Raw genomic sequence first — 20,236 nt, 5'->3', positions numbered from 1 at the left:
AGATGGCACCACTGCACTCCAGCCTGGGTGACAGAGCAAGACTCTGTCTCAAAAAAAAGAGAAACAAACCGTAAAATGAATGTAAAGTGTATAGTCCATAGAAGACTGCTGCTTCATTTGATATTACATAATTTATGACCACTGGTTATTTCTATGAATATCAAAATATTGGAACCTACAAAATCAATGTCTAAAAATAGCATCAAATTCAAGATCCCATGTACTTACTTTTTCTTTTTCTTTCCTCATTGCTAGTAAAGAATTTACAAGGGTCGGGCGCGGTGGCTCACGCCTGTAATCACAGCACTTTGGGAGGCCGAGGTGGCCTGATCACCTGAGGTCAAGAGTTCGAAACCAGCCTGGACAACATGGTGAAACCCTGTCTCTACTAAAAGTACAAAAATTAGCCGGGCGTGATGGCACACGCTTGTAATCCCAGCTGTTCAGGGGGCTGAGGCAGGAGACTCGCTTGAACATGGGAGGTGGAAGTTGCAGTGAGCCAAGATTGTGTCATTGCACTCCAGCTTGGGCGACAGAGCAGGACTCTATCTCAAAAAAAAAAAGAAGAAGAAGAAGAATTGACACATGAAAATATCCTATATAATCTTATGCATATAGCAAAGTTTTATCAGGTGTTTTATCAGGACTGTGAAAAGTAAGTTATATCCTCATTGATACTTTAAAAAGATATACATATCTCATATATACATGGAAAAAATCTGCATGTATATGTGATAGTGGTTACCTCAGGGCTTGGAGATGTAATGAAAGGACACTCCTTTTTATATTTCCTACCATTTAATGCTGTGAAACGTTTTGTCATTTGTGTATAGTACATGTTTAATAATAATACTTTTTATATAAGCAAAGTGAATAAAATAGGTTGTTGGTCCTGAAGAAACAAATCAAATGACATTAAGGATATGAGTCTATCAGGTATATTACACGTAGGTTTGACAATTTAGTTCATTTCAAAAACAAAAACAAAAATCCTGAAGCTAAACTGCTGTCAAGCTGCGCTGTGAATATGGCAGTCACCAGTCACATGTGGCTCCTGCTTACTTGAAATAAGGCTAGTCCTTATTCAGATGAGCTGTAAGTATAAAATACACAATGGATTTTGAAGACATAGTATCCCAGAAAAAGAGAAAATACCTCCAAAAATAAGAATAATTTTTAGGTTGATTACATTGTTAAATAATACTTTGGATGGATGAGGCTAAATAAAATATATTACTAAAACTAATTAGGCCTCTGTATTTGTACTTTTTAAAAGTCATTATTAGACATTTTAAAATTATATATATTGGCCAGACACAGTGGCTCACACCTGTAATCTCAACACTTTGGGAGGCCGAGGCGGCCAGATCACTTGAGGTCAGGAGCTTGAGACCAGCCTGGCCAACATGGTGAAACCCCGTCTGCACCAAAAACGCAAAAATTAGCCAGGTGTGGTGGCGCACACCTGTAACTCTGGAGCCTGAGGCACGAGAATTGCTTGAACCTGGGAGGTGGAGGCTGCAGTGAGCTGAGATTGCACCGCTGCACACCAGCCTGAATGACAGGGCAAGAAGGCCTCAAAAAAAAAAAAAAGAGAGAGAGAAATTTTAAAATTACATATATTGCTCTCATTGCCAGCTTATCTTATATTTTTATTTGAACAGTAATGCTAAAGACTTTTCATCCAACCTTTATATGGTGTGCTTTCAATGTGCATAGATAGTATATGTTCGTTTACATGTGACTATTGAGTGAATTAATATTTTTAAAAAACTAGAGATACTTTTCTTTTTTAAAAAATACATCCAGGCTGGACACAGCGGCTCACAACTGTAATCCCAGCATTTTGGGAGGCCGACGCAGGCAGATCACCTGAGGTCAGAAGTTCGAAACCAGCCTGGTCAACATGGTAAACTCCTGTCTCTATTAAAAATACATAAATTAGCTGGGCGTGGTGGCGGGTGCCTATAATCCCAGCTGCTTGGGAGGCTGAGGCAGGAGAATCACTTGCATCTGGAAGGTGGAGGTTGCAGTGAGCTGAGCCGCCATTGCACTCCAGCCTGGGCGACAGGAGTGAAACTCCATTTCAAAAAAAGAAAAAAGAAAAGAATCCGGTCCAACAGTTAAAAAATAAAAAATAAACCATTTATCAAATACAATGCTAAGTGTTGCAAATACAGCATACATAAACATGGTTTGCCTTTGAAGAACTTACACCCTATAGGGGAGATGTTTCCTTTTTAAAATGCCATTTATAGAGCAATACTGAGCTATTGTAAGCCCCAAATGTCACTGCAAACAGGGACTGCTATTGTAAAATCATGTCAAAATAGATTTACCCGGCTTATCAGAAAAAGGCTAAATATTCTTTCGTCTTTAATTCATTCTCTTGTAAGGGGTTCCAAAGAGATTTTTTTTCAACTTTTATTTTAGCTTCTGGAGGTACATGTGCAGGTTTGTTACATGAGTAAATTGCATGTCACTGAGGGTGGTGTATGAATGATCCCACTGCCCAAGTAGTGAGAAGAGTACCTAATAGGTAGTTTTCCAACCTTCCCTCCTCTAGTAGTATGCACTGTCTATCGTTGCCATCTTTATGTCCATATGTATTCAATGTGTGTAGCTCCCACTTATAAGTGAGGATATGTGGTGTTTGGTTTTCTGTTCCTGCTTAAATTTGCTTAGGACAATGGCCTTCAGCTGCATCCACATTGCTGCAAATGACATAATTTCATTCCTTTTTATGGCTGTGTAGTATTCCACGGTGTACATGCACCAATTTTCTTTATCCCGTTTATCATTGATGGTCATCCAGGTGGGTTCCATATCTTTGCTATTGTGAACAGTGCTGTGATGAATATATGAGTGCATGTGTCTTTTTTGTAGAATGATTTATTTTCCTTCGGATATATACCCAGTAGTGGGATTGCTGGGTTGAATGGTAGTTACATTTCAAGTTCTTTAAGAAATCTCCAAACTGTAAGCCAGGCACGGTGACTCACACCTGTAATCTCAGCACTTTGGGAGGCCGAGGTGAGTGGATCACCTGAGGTCAGGAGTTCAAGACCAGACTGGCCAACATGGTGAAACCCTGTTACTACTAAAATACAAAAGTTAGCTGGGTGTGGTAGTGCACACCTGTCGTCTCAGCTACTCAGGAGGCTGTGGCAATATAGTTGCTTGAACCCAGGAGGCAGAGGTTGCAGTAAACCGAGATCATGCCACTGCACTCCAGCCTGGGCAAGAGTAAGACTCTGTCTCAAAAAAAAAAAAAAAAAAAAAAAAAAAAAAAAAAAAAAAAAAAAAAAAGACAAGAGGTAAATCTCCAAACTGCTGTTATCCACAGTAGATGAACTAATTGACATTCCTACCAAAATTGTGTAAGTGCTCCCTTTTCTCCAAAGCCTCATCAACATCTGTTGTGTTTTATACACACACACACACACACACACACACACACAATGTGTAATGCAAGCGCTTTTGGGGTACAAGTGCTTTTTGGTAGCATGGATGAATTGTGTAGTGGTGAATTCTGAGTTTTAGTGTACCTATCACCCGAGTAGTGTACATTGTACCCAATACCCCTCAATCCCCTTCCACTCTCCCCACTTCTGAGCCTCCAAAGGCCATTACATCACTCTATGTCCTTTTGCCTACCTATAGCCTAGCTCCTACTTATAACCAAGAGCATGTGGTATTTGGTTTTCCATTCCTGAGTTACTTCACTTAGAATAATAGCCTCCAGCTCCATCCAAGTTGCCATAAAAGACATTATTTCTTTCTTTTTTATGGCTGAGTAGTATAAGCAGTATTCCACAGTGTATATATGCCACATTTTCTTTATCTACTCATCAATTGATGGACACTTAGCTTGGTTCCATATCTTTGCAACTACGCATTGTGCTGTGATAACCATATGTATGCAGTTATGTTTTTGATATAATGAACATCTGTTTTTTCAAATCTTTTTAACAATAGCCATCCTGACTGATGTCAGGTGATATCTGATTGTGGTTTTGATTTGCATTTCTCTGATGATTAGTGATATTGAGGATTTGTTCATACATTTGTTGGCTGCATGCATGTCTTTCAGAAGAGATTTTTGAATGGTGGCTTCTAACCTCATCACACACATGTTCCTTAAAATGTACAGACACACACACACATTCACACATATACCAACTTGGTTTTGAGAAGTCCTAATGGCTATGGGTTAGTGAGATTATAAGTTTCTGGCTGTGCATGCATGGCTTATCTGTATTCATTTCTTTTTATGTGAGTTTGAACACAAACTAGAAGAATTCTGTGTTGGGCACACATTTTGCCATAAGACTACGCTATTTGTTCACACATTACAGTATGTGCCAATCATCAAACACTATAGAAGGAACTGATATGATAGAAATAAAAAACAGATAGGAAACAATAATTTTATTTATTTATTTAGAGACAGAGTCTTGCTTTGTTGCCCAGGTTGGAGTGCAGTGTCACACTCATAGCTCACTGCAGCCTCAAAGTCCTGGGCTTCAGTGATCCTCCCACCTCAGCCTCCTGAGTAGCTGAGACTACAGGTGTGTGGCACCACATCTGGCTATGAGAAAATAATTTCAGATGGAGATTCAGTTATTGTTTTTCCAGTTACTAAGCCCTAGAGACTATTCTAACTTTAAACATGAGAATTGTTTTTATTAATTTTTATCATTTAAAAATTTTTTAAATAAATGTTTGTTGCTTTTTAGTTTTCTAATAGGATAAATGGTCTAGTTCTGATACTATTAAAAGATTGTCAGCCGGGCGCCGTGGCCCAAGCCTGTAATCCCAGCACTTTGGGAGGCCGAGACGGGCGGATCACAAGGTCAGGAGATCGAGACCATCCTGGTTAACACGGTGAAACCCCGTCTCTACTAAAAAAATACAAAAAACTAGCCGGGCGTGGTGGCGGGCGCCTGTAGTCCCAGCTACTCAGGAGGCTGAGGCAGGACAATGGTGTAAACCTCGGAGATGGAGCTTGCAGTGAGCTGAGATCCGGCCACTGCACTCCAGCCTGGGCGACAGAGCGAGACTCTGTCTCAAAAAAAAAAAAAAAAAAAAAAAAAAAAAAAAAAAAGATTGTCAGGTGCTGAAAATCAGCATTCATAGCCCAAGAAACAACTTGAATTTGGAATGGTCACTTCTCTGAAAGTTATCTGTCAAGTGTGGACACTAAAACTGACTTGAAAAAGTTGTTATGTGAGTTGAAGTAAGAGATACAGTGAAAAAGCATCTAGCACTGTGTCTGACAACATAGTAGGACATATTGAATCTGACTGAAGAGAGATAAATGAAATTATAAGCAATAATTATGCATGTAATATGTTCATGAGCCCAGATATTTACCTCACCATCCAAATTCAAAAAAATTTTTTGTTTGTTTTTTGAGGCAGAGTCTTGCTCTCTTGTCCAGGCTGTAGTGCAGTGGCATGATCTCAGCTCACTGCAACCTCCGCTTCCTGGGTTCAAGTGATTCTCCTGTCTCAGCCTCCTGAGTAGCTGGGACTACAGGCACAAGCCACGGCGCCTGGCTAAGTTTTTGTATTTTTAGTAGAGATGTGGTTTCACCACATTGGCCAGGCTGGTCTTGAACTCCTGACCTCAAGTGATCTGCCGCCTCAGCCTCCCAAAGTGCTGGGATTACAGGCGTGAGCCCCTACACCCAGCCAGAAACTTTCAATATTAGCAGAAACAACTGTAGAATAAAACAGGAATAACATGGACATCATATGAATTCTTATTTCAGTAAATGCATCTTCTTAACTCCTGATACCTGGGGAACTGATTGTGTGCACGTGATACACTATGCAACACACAGTGATGCAATTTGACTCCAGGAATTAAACAACCAAGTTTGCTCCTGTAAAGGTTTTTTTGGTTTCATATGAGTTTCCTAAATCTAACCTAACTGATCTTGTGACACCAGATGGCTGCTCTTTAATAACACTTAAAAAAAATACACATAGTTTATTTTCATCTGATCATAATATATTCTCGTAGAAAAATTTAAAATGCAGAAATGTTTAAGGAGGAAAAAAACAAACACTATTCATCAACCAGAGCTAACCTAGGTTACCCTTTGGGCATTATTCTTCATTTTTTTTTTCTTTTGCTTTGCTAACAATAGTTAGGGAAATGTATTTAATATGTACATTAAATACATTTAATCCTATGTAATTTAGGATTACATTGTCCTTCTTTTACTTAATGTAGTACTGTGATTTAACTATGTCTGCAAGTTGTTAAAATATATTTTCATACACAATTTCAAAGTTTCTATAAAACATTATCATAAGGTTCTTCTTCTCATTGTTGACCAATCAAAAATCTTTTAATTATTTTTTAAATATTTAGGCTATTTCCAATTGTTTGTGATAACAATGTTGTAATAAATATATTTCTACACAATAATTGTATGTGTTTTGTTTTCTGAATTATTTATAAGATAAACTTGCAGAAGTGGAATTGCTTAATTCCTTTCCCAAAAGTTGTGTCAATTTGACTTTCTTGAGAAGAATAAGAATTTAGACTTGGCCAGCTAAGTAGCCTCATCCCAAATGTTCAAAGATTAGTGTTTTCTATTAGAAATAATTTTTTAAAAATTTTTCATTATTTTAGACTTTATTCAACCATAACTCTAATGTGTTTAATATTTTACTCTTTTGAATAACCATAGGCAAATTGTTTTATCCTTTAAAGGAAATGTGCTTCCAGTTTGATAATGTAACAATTATTAAGAACTACTCTGTGGGCAAGTATTGTTTTCATATGATGACTTCTTTTCCTCTGGGTAGATACGCAGTATTAATCCACATACCTACTATCGATCCCAGTAGTGTGATTGCTATCAGTGAGTGGATAAAGAAATTGTGGTATATGTATACCACAGAATACTATTCAGCCATAAAAAGGAATGAAATAATGGCATTTGCAGCCACCTGGATGGAAATGGAGACTATTAGTCTAAGTGGAGTAACTCCGGAATGGAAAACCAAACATGGTATGTTCTCACTTATAACTGGGAGCTAAGGTATGAGGATGCAAAGGCATAAGAATGATACAATGGACTTTGGGGACTTGGGAGAAATGGTAGGAGGGAACGTGAGGAATAAAAGACTACACATTGGATATAGTGTATACTGCCTGGGTGATGGGTGCACCAAAACCTCACAAATCACCACTAAAGAGCTTACTCATGTAACCAAACAACACCTGTTCCCCCGAAGCCTATGGGGGAAAAAAAGAGCTACCATGTGTTAGGTGCTACGTGAGGTCCCAGTGATGTAGCCATGAGCATAATCAAGTTCCTGCTCTCAGGACAGTGACAGGTCTGGTTTTGGAGAAAGACAAGTAAACACATAAGCAGTTACTCTACACCGAGTGATAAACAACATGATCTTGGGTTTTGCTATTGCCCAAGAAGATCTGAGTCAAGCTGTTTGGGGTTTACCTTTTGTCTTTGCCATTTCTTAGGTGGCCAATTCTTTCACATCTCTGTGTTGAATATTCTCATCTCTAAAATATGAATAATATTATAACTATCCCATGGTAGTGTTGAGAGGATTAAATGACATAATACCATGCTTGGCACATAAGTATTTCATAAATATTTGCTATGATGACGATGATAGAGAAGAAGATAACAAACGAATTTGAAATGGTAAATTGCAGTGCTGTGTGACTTTCATTAATAGTTGAACTTGTAAGACGAGAGGAGATGGTCAGAAGAGGTTTTCCAGAGGAGATAGCATATGAAATAAATTATCAGTCTGGGTAAACTATGTCTTCTAGAAGAGCCCAGCAGTGCAGGTTCTTAACATTACTGGTATTTAGAATACTCAAAAATGAGGTATTAAAAATTGGTTTAGACATGATACGGTCCAGTGGGCTCAGGGGAGCCTTAGATTCTGACAGCATTCCTCAGGGTTATTACAAAGTCAAGGAAAATCTTTCCCTTTTTCCTTTTATTCAGCACAGCTGAGTTTTTAACCAATTTTATGTTGTTTGTTGTTGTTGTTGTTTGTTTGTTTGTTTGAGATGGAGTCTTGCTCTGTTCCCCAAGGTGGAGTGCAGTGGCACGATCTTGGCTCAGTGCAACCTCCACCTCCCAGGTTCAAGCAATTCTCCTCTCTCAGCCTCCCAAGTAGTTGGGGCTACAGGCACCCACCACCACGCCTGGGTAATTTTTGTAATTTTAGGAGAGACAGGGTTTCACCATATTGTTCAGGCTGGTCTCATACGCCTGACCTCAGGTGATCCACCCGAAGTGCTGCAATTACAGGCATGAGCCACCGCACCAGCCTATTTTATGTATTTTGATTCCACATAACACTTTACAGTTTATGAAAAAAGAAAACCTTTCAATCCCTAAAAGAAGGTTAGACTTCTTCTTCATTTTATAGCTCAAGAAAATTTTGGTCCAGGAATGGTGGCTCACACCCGTAATCCCAGCGCTTTGGGAGGCCAAGGCGGGAGGACAGCTTGAGGCAAGGAGTTTGATGCCAGCCTGGCCAACAAAGCAAGAACCCCATCTCTACAAAAACAATAAAAAATTAGCTGGATACAGTGGTGTGCATTTATAGTCCTGAGAGTACTTGAGAGGCTGAAGAAGGAGGATCACTGGAGCCCAGGAGTTTGAGGCTGCAGCGAGCTCTGATTGTGCCACTGCATGCCAGCCTAGGCAAGAGAGTGAGACTCTGTCTCAAAAAAAACAAAAACAAAAAAAAAACTGCATTTTTGAGATGACAGGTATTTCTCGTAATGGAATTTCTTGGTCTCTTGACTCAGAACAATTAACAAGCATTGTAAACCAAGACTATATCCTGTGTTCTAATAAATGTCAGCGCTTCATTCGAAACACTGCCTTAAAAAGCACATACACCCGGTAAAAACTATGCTGCTTGGTCGGCAAGTCCAAGACAAGCTTCAGCCTTTCGAAGAGGATAAGAGCGAATGAAATATTCCATCATAGCAAGCTGACTGAGCCTCGGGAGAAAATGACACAGGGTATTGTCTCCTTAACTCCGGCGGTGTTGGCCCTACTTTCAGTTTCTAGGCCTTTCTAATTACAGATGTGCTGTGTAGCATTGCCTCCACCTGTACCCATAATAATAACAATATTCAGCGCTTAACATTATCGAAAACCTTTCTAGCTTGAACTAATTAATTCATACAATTCCAACCATCTGGGACAGACAGTATTATTATCTAGGTTTTATAGACACAGAAACACTTCAAAAGACATTTCTCCAAGGTCATACAGTAATTGGAACGGGGCCAGGAGCATATCTTAGAAGAACTAGAATTTTAAGTTTATTAGAAGATAATAACCTTACCCAGACTGTCTAGATGCGGGGACAATTTGCTATTTTTCTTCAGGGTGCCAAACAGATGCCCCTTTGTTGGATACTACATCACCGGTTTCTGCTGCAGCTTCTCTCCCAGAGAGGATGATCACGCACGTCATGATTTTCTAGAATACTGGGTAATTTTGGAGCTCTTAAAGCTGGCTAACACGTGCCAGCTGTTTCATCTCTTTTACTTCCCTCCTTTATTCCACCTACAGTATCTCTTGACAGTTGAGTGATATTGGAACACAGAGCTCCTGAATTGTAAAAGGAAACCTTAGAAAAGTCTGCCAGCTATAAAGCTTTCTCTGTCCTTTTCTGGTGACCAACTAATTGAGATTCTTAGGAATCATATGTTCTTCAAAGAGCGTCCTTTATAGAGAATACTAGCTTTTTAATCACTAGGTTTTGTTTTGTTTTTTTAAAAAAAGCTTAAAAATAGCCCATGCTTCCCTAGTTACAGGAAAATTACATTTGAAACTACCGTAAGTAGCTTTGGGGTGGAAAATCACCAATCCCTTTCAACTTGTGTCCTATGCTAATAATTGCGTTTGAAAGAATCTTAATGTCCTCAAGCATTTTCTCATGTTGAACAGATAGGAAATAATAACATTTTCTATAAAATAATCTCTTTCTAAAAAGTCAGAAGCAGATAGACTTTTACATAGACAACGATTATGCAAAATAAAGCAATGCCAAATTAAAATAGTATTTTAACCAGGGCTCCATGTTGACTCAGAGATCAGCAGGATCGGGAAAAAAGAAAACACTGAGAACTTTTGGAGTCTATTAGGAATATGGTGAATGTGATTGAGAATGCTTTCTAAATACGGATCTTTTGAAATCCAGGTTCAAAGAACATCTGTATATTGTTCGTATGTGAGTCACCACGTGGTAGAATGAGTAACTCAGAGGAACTAGGAGTTTGGAGGAACTGGGTATTTTACTTTCAAGGCTGGTTTCATACCAAGTTTTAAGCCTGGGCTGCTGCATTTTTAACAAGTTCCATAAATAAATCTGATTCACCCCAGAGTTTAAAGATCATTTCTCAATACTTCCCATTCAGAGAAGCTGAGCAGTTTTGATGTATTCATCTCAGTTCAAGGACAGTCTTTCAGATCAAACCTAAAAGCGATAAAAGTTTATGTGAAAAGTTTGGATTTATATTCTCATATAGTTTTCTGAAACAGAGCAAGAAAAGAGTAATTCAATGATGCTGACTGTGTGCAGATGGCTATTGGACATGCTCCCTAAATTCTTCAACAGCCAGATAAGTATCATTTACCTGGAACCAAGACGCTTAGACAGCTGGTAAGTTCCCCACTCTCATTCCTCCAGTCAGCAAGCCCGGGCTGGACTACCTGCCAAGAGGCCATGAATGCCAGCTGCTTCATCATTTAATTAAAAATGAATCCCTGGAGCTCACTGATCACTTTAATTTTTTCACAGGAAAATAATGTGCATCAAAGCACAAGTGGCTGGGTGCGGTGGCTCATGCCTGTAATCCCAACACTTTGAGAGGCCAAGGTGGGCGGATCACTTGAGGTCAGGAGTTCGAGACCAGCCTGGCCAACATGATGAAACCCCCGTCTCTACTAAACTACAAAAATTAGCCAGGCACAGTGGTGGGTGCCTGTAATCCCAGCTACTCAGGAATCTGAGGCAAGAGAATCGCTTGAATCCAGCAGGTGGAGGTTACAGTGCGCCAAGATAGCACCACTGCACTCCAGCCTGGGCAACAGAGCATGACTCTGTCTCAAAAAAAAAGAAAAAAAAAAGCTCAAGTTTGGGTGGCACACCACTTTTCTTTACGCTGTCTTCATCAGCATCCAAAACTTCCTGAAAGAGTCTATTTAGATGCTAAAACTTTTCCATGCTGGTCTCAGGCCCAGAGCAAAAAGAAAATAAAAGAAAGAAATTGGTAAGGTGTGGGCCAGTCTATTTAACCATTTTCATTTTCAGATGCTCTTTTTTTTTATTTGTCTATAACCATAAATAAAACCTGCCAAAACACAGTGCCTTCAATACCGAGATCTGATGACTCTCCCATTAAGAATACTTTCTGGGCCTGAGTGTATTTTGACATGCAAATATTTAAAAATAAATATTTGCATATTTTACTTGAAAAAAATATTATTTGTTCAAATTTCCTAAAGTAAGAGAAAAAAAATTGTAAGAAGCCTTCCTCTGCATGAGGGGGAAGCTTTATGACGTGATTCATCCAAGAAAGTTCCAACAGGGGTGGGAGATGAAGACATGATTGTCAGCTTTTTCCAGCTTGAGTGTTTACGAGTTTGGCAAGAAGGCAGTGGTGGAGGGGTGGGTGCCAGACCCGAGGCCCTTTAGAGGGTGGCTGTGACCTCTGTTCTGTCATCTTGGTAGGACACTGTGGCCACTGTTTGCAGAATCAGCTGCAGTTATGTCTCTTTTCCCTGTCTGCACAGTGGGGTCTTACAGAGTGACTGCCTCTGCCTCAGGCAGGATGTTACTGGGAATTTATAGCATAGATTTCATTTGTTTTCCCTCCAAAGCTACAGTTGCAAAGGATGCCACTCATAAGCAACACTCCTCACAGATCAAATTGTGGGTGAATCTAGGCTTCTTCTTTCCCTTGCTTTACCCCTTCCTCCCTAAGATGCTGGCCCAGTGCACTGGGACACCCTTGACCTTGGCCTGGAACCTTTGTGCCCCCGCAGCACTTGGCATTCTCTGCATCCGGCTGTTCAGTGTCTTCAGGAGGCTTCACAGGTGGGTCTGGGGCCACGTTCAGTCACTGCCCGCTCTCCCTCTCAGCACTGATTGTTTGGAATTTGTACAGTTTCAGGTGTTGATTCACCAGTGCCTCCTACGGTGCTAATAACAGTGAGCTAGAATGTCTTCCCTTCCTTCTCAGGTAGTGGAAATGCCCTTTAATAATAGTTTATAAAAAACAACTTTATTTATTTTAGGCCTAACTTCACTAATGGGAATTATTGGGTAGAAAGGAAGGAAACTGTAGTTGGATGCACCTTATAAAGCATATCAAAGACATGGCCACCTACTTTTTCAGTACGTTCTACAAAACCTAGGCACACGGGACCTCATTGTCAAGAGAACTTGTTGCAGCATTTCCTGTTCCTTATCATTTGGAAATATTACTATCAAAGCTGAGCTGGAAATTGAATATCGGGTTTGCAAAATCCAGTAGAATGAAGGTCTGGAGGTGTGTTTGTTCCTCTGTGTTCAATACAGCAACCGTTAGTGAGGAATATGTATTAACCAAAGACCACTTAAGGAAGGATAGGCAGTATATGTAGAACACAAATAACATAAACAGAACCATCATCTCCTAGGCCCCTAGTTTTCAGTTTAAGATCAGACTCATCACCATCTCCTAAAAGGCATGCTTGTTCTCCAAATAAGTTTTCTTGTTCCAGGCTGCCAGATGAGATGTAACTGCCAAGGCAGCCGAATTCACTGCAAGTTTCCAGGCTCAGGTTTCCTTGGAACAGGCTCGCACATGGCCTCTGTCTTCTAAAACTGATTGCTTTGCCATGGTGGGTGCTGACTCTGCAAAGTGATCTATCCACACTCTTGCATAATATTTCCAATGGTTGTACAGTTACAGGCATACGTAGGGCATGCACTTGACTAAGCTACTGGGTTTAATAATTCTCTTTCCTGATGTCCATTAGACTTCCGCTATACAAACCTTTAGCTTGATGGTTTAGGTATAAGCAGGATTCTAGAGAAGGAGATGGGGCTATCAATCTCTGTGGGCCTCTGATAACTAAATTTCCATATGACATTATGGTGCAGTGGTCTTTGTTAACTAGAGTTACCTTAAAAAGCTCTATCAAGGGATTAGTTCAACAATTATTTGACAAACATGTTTTGAATAACAGATGGGTTATTAGTCACTGCAACAAAATAACAAAAAATTTAGCTATGCAGGGTTCATAGTCAAATGCAAGAAAACAATAAAATAATTAGAATAAGAACACAATAAAATAACATACACTCATGTATCACTTAACAACAGGGATACAGTCTATGAAAAGCATCATTAGGTGATTTTGCCATTGTGTGAATGTCATAGAGTGTACTTACACAAATCTAGATGGCTACAAACCTGTACAACATTTACTGTATGGAATACTGTAGGAAATTATAACACAACGATAAGCATATGTGAATCTAAACATATCCAAATATAGAAAGAGTACAGTAAAAATATGGTGTTATAATCTTATGGGACTACATTGTACATGCGGTACACCACTGACCAAGATGTTCTGATGCGGTGTATAACTGTAGGTAAACTTTTGGGTTTTGTTTTACAGTAGCAATCCATACAAAGTGCTGTGGAAACTCCAAAGAATAAGCTGCTAGTTAGGTCTGTCTTAGGGCATGGAAAAAGTCATTTGAACAGAATTAATACAATATTATTCACAAAGATGATGTAGCTACCAAAAACAAGCTAAGAAGATCTTGCAGTTCACTAATAGAAGTATAACCATCTCGAAGCTAGAATAGTAGACACAGGTAGTAACTACTTTGGACTTACCCAACTATAAATGGAGTATTGGGTTCACTTTGGGACCAATATTTAAAGGATATTAAGAAATCATAGCTCATTCAGAACAGACCATCCACATTGGAGAAGATGAGTAATATTTAGCTGGACTGGAATATCCAGAGAGGACTGCAGAAGAAACATACTAGCAGTCAGCAAATATCTGGAGGGCTTTTAACGGAACGATGTATAACATTTATTCCATAAGACTTCAAGAGTAAATTAATAAATGAAAATACATAATGGATGGAAACTGCGAGTATATAAATTTTGACTAAAGTTAGAAAGAACTTGCAAAGAATCTGAGCTATCTAAAAGATAAAATAAACTGCTTCTTGAGTTGGTAAGAGTATCATGGCAGGGTAGACTTAATTGAGGCTGAACCTTCTGTAGAGAATATTGCAAATACACACAAGCATCACCTGGGTGGTTAGGCTGAGTGATCTTCCGTCTCTTCCAAACCTTAGGCTTTATGATTTGGAGTTGTGGTTTTAATATTATGCATTATTTCCAAAACAGAGCAATTAAAGTAGATGGCTGTTCTTTTCATCTGTGCCTTCCAATTGTCTTATGACTCGTGCATGATAGTATTGGGTAATGAATGAGTCACTTAGCAAGTGACAGTCTTCACATACTACACCAAGGTCTTTGTAGGCATGTAATGAAGGTCAATAAGAATCTCCTCATTCTCGAGCTTGCAGTGAGCCGAGATCGCGCCACTGCACTCCAGCCTGGGCAACTGAGCGAGACTCCGTCTCAAAAAAAAAAAAAAAAAAAAAAAGAATCTCCTCATTCTCCACCACCCAGATCTTAGGATTCAAAAACTTTTGAATAAACTATACCAAGAAACAAACAAAGTTGGCATGCTGATGTAGAGCAAAGCCTGGAGTTAAGACTGGGAAAGAAAAAGCATCAGCAAGAGCCAAGCCATGGGGTGAAAGATACAGGGGAGTCCCTCAGCAAGAACGGAGACAAAGTTGATCCTTAACGCAGTGTTTACTGTGTGCCAGATACTGTGCTAGGAGCTTTGTCTCTACTTACTCATCCATCTTACCAATGACCCTGTGAGCTAGGTTTTCTAATAATCACCCCCACCTTGTGACAAATGAAGAAAGGTCAGATAGAGGTTAAGTAATAATGCCTAAGATCATGCAGCTAGGAGGCTAGGGTTTGAATTCGGTTACCTTGGCTCTAGAATCTACACACTTAACACCTAATCACACTTTATAAAGTGTCTCTAAGCTGAGGGGAAAGAAATGAGTCACGGAGGATAGAAATCACAGCAAGCATAAAGAAAATTGACTAAGGAATTATACACTAGCAATTTCAATTCTCAAAATTCTACTTTTCAAAGACACGTAAATAACTACTAACATGAAGTTTTTGTGTAAACCCAGTAAAAAAATTCCTTAGCACAATTTTAATTCTCTCTTAGAATCATTTTAATAAATTCACTTTAAAATGTCCTTTAGCCAACTTGACATTCCTATCTCATGGATCTGACCTGACACTCCAATGATAAAATCCTGAAAAGATTCATTTTGCAGCCATCTGCAGGGACAAAGGGAAGAAAGTACTTCTTTTATTTTTATTTTTATTTATTATTATTATTATACTTTAAGTTCTAGGGTACATGTGCATAACATGCAGGTTTGTTACATATGTATATTTGTGCCATGTTGGTGTGCTGCACCCATCAACTCGTCAGCACCCATCAACTCGTCCGCACCCATCAACTCGTCATTTACATCAGGTATAACTCCCAATGCAATCCCTCCCCCCTCCCCCCAGAAAGTACTTCTTATCATCATTGTCTGTGTACCAAAACCCCAGCTTGGCCATGGATGAATGAGGATTCAGGAATCCACAGACTCAGAGCAATTAGAAACTATTATGTCCTGCACATGGCTGGATGAGCAATGGGAGAGTATTTACAATCTCAGAATGATGTTTCACCACGTAAGCCCTTAGCTCTAATCTGCACCTGATACCGGACGTCAAGATAACGTAAGGCTCCATCTTCTCCAGATCCTGGATATTTTACTCCTCCTAATCTGGTACAGTTAGTGGTAAGTGAAGAAAGAGCTTGCAGACATTCTTTATCATTTCTAGTATGCTGTCCTTGCAGAAACCTTAAGTCAAGCTGCTATGCAGAAATTTCAGCCTCTCCTTTCTGCCTAGCCAGCAGGATGTATCCTTGAACTTGAAGGTAGGAGCTGACTGAATTCTACCTTTACCAATTATATTTGATATGTTCCAGTTAAGTTTTACAGAATGCAGCCTATGATATACCAACAGATTATTAACATGCATTAGGGACATCATTAAAATTTTATTGGCCGGGCGCGGTGGCTCAAGCCTGTAATTCCAGCACTTTGGGAGGCCGAGACGGGCGGATCACGAGGTCAGGAGATCGAGACCATCCTGGCTAACACGGTGAAACCCCGTCTCTACTAAAAAATACTAAAAAACTAGCCGGGCGAGGTGGCGAGCGCCTGTAGTCCCAGCTACTCGGGAGGCTGAGGCAGGAGAATGGCGTAAACCCGGGAGGCGGAGCTTGCAGTGAGCTGAGATCCGGCCACTGCACTCCAGCCTGGGAGACAGAGCGAGACTCCGTCTCAAAAAAAAAAAAAATAAATAAAATTTTATTTTGGTGGATGTGACCTTTCCAACAATTTCTAAAATTTGTTTACTGAAATCCTATGGGCTAACCCTAATCAAATCCTACCTAGAGCCACTGGGACAATAGACAAATGAAAGTCCAAAGTAAAATTCCAACTATTACCTGTGAATTCAAGTCCAAATGCCAGGAAGGTGGAGAACTGGCCCACAGGGAATTTTGAGAAACATCTAAAGGCATCTGCAAGCCCTAAGTATGTGTCATTTATTTATACAATGTGTGTTTTAGAACGTGGAAAACCATAAAATTGGGCAGAAAACCTCTAATAAGACTCAAAGCCAAGGATCTGTGGTCAGTAGGGGCGCCAAGGGGAGACGGGTGGGGAATGGTTCCACTCCCTCTTCCTCCAATTTCTGACTCACAAATTTAAAGCAATTAGAAGCAAGCATCTCCTAACAAAAAGCATATTCACTGGGTGAAAGTTATTCAATATTCTCCCCCAAGTGTCCCACTGATGGAATCACTGCACTCCACTGCAGGAGTAAAGTGGAATTTTTCCATACGAATTCCGTATTTAGCAAAGGCAGTCAGACCCTTTTGACTAGATTAATACTCAGTACTTTTTCAGTCTTTTAATCTTTCACAGCTATAAACATAATATTTATCATGGAAATATGTATTTTATTATATTAATCAGAATGATTTTGTTTTCTTTTTTATTCAGGTGTAAAGTGTGTGAATCTTAACCTGATGAATTTTCATGTGTATTCATTTGTGCAGAACTACTTAAATCAAGATATAGAACATTCCAGCATCCCAAAGGCTCTGTTACATCTCTTCTCAATTACTGTTCACTGCCCTTGAACATGGAAGTAATTAATATTATACTATTCTAAATTTCATCACCATCGTTTTGCCTGTATTTGAACTTTATACACACACACACACGAGAGTAGGTACTTTTGTGCCTGGCCTCCTTTGCTAAACATTTTTTCAGTGAGCCATTTTGTTACAGGCAACAATTGTTTGTTTCTTCCTATTGCTTGTAGTATAATCCATTGTATGAATATACCCCAACTCATTTACCAATTCTACTATCGTTGAACATTTGGGTTGTTTTTGGGTTTGGTTTATTATGAATATAGTTGCCATGAACATTCCTGGAACATTCTTACACATTACTTGTGGTGGACAAAAGCATTAGCTTCTCTTCTGTATGTACCTTGTACGCGATACACAGATGTTTAGCTTTAGTTTAGTCCTGCGAAACTATTTTTCAAAGTTACCTTTCCAGTTTATACCCCCATCAGCAACGTAGGAGAGTTCTAGTTGCTCCACATTGTCTCCAACGTTTGTATTGTCAGGCTTTTTGTTTTGTTTTGTTTTGAACTCATCATCTTGATAGGCACATCATGGCATCTCTATGTGGTTTTTTCATAGGCATTTCCCTGATAACTAAGAGACTGAGCACTTTTGCATATACTTATTCCATTACGCCCATTGGGTAACTTCTTTTGGGAAGAATCTGTTCAAGTCTTTTGCCCATTTTAAAATTCAGTTGTTTGTCTTTTTCTAACGGTTTGTAGGTTTTCCTTTATATGCATGTAAGCTCTGCAAGTATTTTCTCCCAGTCTGTGGCCTGCCTTCTCATTATCCTTTGATGCTTAGTTCTTGAGGATTTATTAGTTTTGTTTTTGTGGTTAGTGTTTTTAATCACCAGTTTAAGAAATCTTCACCTAACCGCAGAAGGGGACGAATTAAGTACAAGATACATGAAGGCTCATCCTATCATTCTGCAGTTATAGCGCTGGGTAGACTTGTCTGACATTCTTGATAATTAGTTTCATGTCTATACTGAGCAAACATTCTTAACCATCCTATATGATTTGGATGAAAATATTTCTTCCTCCTTCTATATTATTTGTATAAGAAAAACATATTAAAAATTACTGGGTTATAGCTCGGTGCAATGGCTCATGCCTGTAATCCCACCACTTTGGGAGGCCGAGGTGGGCAGATCACCTGAGGTCAGGAGCTCAAGACCAACTTGACCAACATGGTGAAACCCTGTCTCTACTTAAAATACTAAAATTAGCCAGGTGTCATGGCGAGCACCTGTAATCCCAGCTGCTCGGGAGGCTGAGGCATGAGAATCTCTTGCTCTGAAGGTGGAGGTTGCAGTGAACTGAGATCATGCCACTGCATGCCACCCTGAATGACAGAGTGAGACCTTGTCTCAAAAAAAAAGAAAAGAAAAAGAAAAAATATTACTGGGTTATGTGGGGAGAGGGGGTGAATAGGCAGAGCCCAGAGGATTTTTAGGGCAGTGAAATTATTCTGTATACTACAATAGAGGATATATGTCACTATGCATTTGTCAAAACTCATAGAATATACCATATCAAGAGTGAACCCAAAATTATGGGCTTTGGGTGATAATGATGTGTCAATGTAGATTCATTGATTGTTAACAAATGTACCACTTGAGGGTGGAATGTTGATTATGGGAGAGATTATGCATGCATGAAGGCAGGAGATATATAAGAACTCTCTGTACTTTCTGCTTAATTTTGCTGTAAACTTAAATCTGCCCTAAAAAATAAAGTCTACTTTTATCTATTTAGTTTATCATTTCAAAAAAACAATTTTTCCTTTCACCAATCCTTTTTATTGATTTTTTTTCTCTACTTCATTTAGTTCTGCTCTGATATTTATTATTTATTTTCTTCTACTAATTTTGGGTTTAGTTTGTTCTTGCTTTTTTAGCTCTTTTAGGTACATTGCTGGATTGCTAATTTGTAACATTTCCACTTTTTAGATAGAGACATTTATTGACATAAACTTCCCTCATCACTTTTTTTGCTGAATCTTATAGGTTTTGATATGTTCTTTCCATTATTTGTTTCTATAATTTCTTTTATTTCCACCTTAATTTCTTTGTTGACCCAGTGGTCGTTCAGGAGCATGTTGTTTAATTTCCATATATTTACATATTTTCCAGAGTTCCCCTTGATTTTTTGTTTTTTTGAATTGTAGTCTCACTCTGTCGCCCAGACTGGACTGCAGTGATGTGATCATGGTTCATTGCAGCCTTGAATTCTTGGGCTCAAGCAATCCTCCCACCTCAATCTTCCTCATAGCTGGGACTAGGTGTGTGCCATCACACCTAGCTAACTTTTTAATTTTTTGTAGAGATGGACTCTCACTATATTGCCCAGGCTGGTCATGAACTCCCTGGGTTCAAGTGATCCTCCTGCCTCAGACTCCCAAAGTGTTGGGACTGATAGGCATATTGGTATTGATTTTTTGTTTTATTTATTTATTTATTTATTTATTTATTTTTATTTTTTTGAGATGGAGTCTCACTCTATCGCCCAGGCTGGAGTGCAGTGGCGAGATCTCAGCTCACTGCAAGCTCCACCTCCCGGGTTCATGCCATTCTCCTGCCTCAGCCTCCCGAGTAGCTGGGACTACAGGCGTCCGCCACCACGCCCAGCTACTTTTTTGTATATTTAGTAGAGATGGGATTTCACCATGTTGACCAGGCTGGTCTTGAACTTCTGATCTCAGGTGATCCACCTGCCTCAGCTCCCCAAAGTGCTGGGATTACAGGCGTGAGCCCCCATGCCCGGCCATTTTTAGTTTTATTCCATGTGGCCCAAGAATATTTTTTTAAAGTGTTGA

Source organism: Rhinopithecus roxellana, chromosome 9, assembly GCF_007565055.1.
Source record: "Rhinopithecus roxellana isolate Shanxi Qingling chromosome 9, ASM756505v1, whole genome shotgun sequence".
Lineage (NCBI taxonomy): Eukaryota > Metazoa > Chordata > Mammalia > Primates > Cercopithecidae > Rhinopithecus > Rhinopithecus roxellana.
This window is presented reverse-complemented; position numbering follows the sequence as displayed.